This window comes from Cucurbita pepo, unplaced genomic scaffold, assembly GCF_002806865.2.
Source record: "Cucurbita pepo subsp. pepo cultivar mu-cu-16 unplaced genomic scaffold, ASM280686v2 Cp4.1_scaffold005387, whole genome shotgun sequence".
Lineage (NCBI taxonomy): Eukaryota > Viridiplantae > Streptophyta > Magnoliopsida > Cucurbitales > Cucurbitaceae > Cucurbita > Cucurbita pepo.
The window spans coordinates 1-686 of NW_019651357.1; the positions used below are offsets into that span (position 1 = coordinate 1).

Here is a 686-nt window from a genome sequence, read left to right on the forward strand (position 1 = left end):
ATCCAGAAAAACCAATGGGTTCTTCTTCTTTGTCATGTTCTTCTTTCCCTTCCTTCAGCTTCAAATTTGTACTACAACCATATACCTGATTGGATGAGTTGAATGCAAGTCACTACGTTAAACCACGAGGCAAATAAACACCAGTCGTTCATCAACGTCAAAAAGACGCAACACATTAACAAAAATATTCTATACGCTCGCTAAGTCGGGTGATCAAGAAACAAAATCAGCCGATAAAATTTAATTTAACGCATCAAAAACTATCAGATAAGTCAATTTGGCGCATGCAAATATTCGCGGTAAATTAAATAAGTGAACAACTAAATGCAAATCCTTAAAACCTAAATAGAATTGATACTCTACAGTACAAAATCGCGCAGAGAAACAATACTAGCCGCTCAAACAATATAGAAGATGAACTTTGATGAAATAGATTTTCAAGCATACTGCATGATGCACAAGCCATAACGAAAACTGAAATTAAAGGGGGCAACCAATAAACTCACCCGCCTCAAATGAAAGAGAGTTCACGCAGATCAAAGAAGAATTGCAAACAAATGTTGACAAATTACGGATTGAAGTATGAGAACCCTAATGTCACCTGAGAAATGCAGAACCACAGAAAAAAAATAAAAAGAAAAATAAAAAGAAATAAAACAGTTGAACCCAGGTGAGCTCAGAGAGAT

The 686-nt window shown here is 35.6% G+C and overlaps 1 long non-coding RNA gene across 1 annotated transcript; it reads right to left on the minus strand.

Moving 5' to 3' along the window:
* Nucleotides 1-32: 32 nt before the first annotated feature.
* LOC111787106 lies at nucleotides 33-664 on the minus strand. The gene is made up of 2 exons (XR_002813892.1): nucleotides 507-664; nucleotides 33-85 (listed from the first exon to the last, which is right to left on the minus strand). It is a non-coding gene; the product is annotated as an uncharacterized LOC111787106 (long non-coding RNA).
* Nucleotides 665-686: the final 22 nt, after the last annotated feature.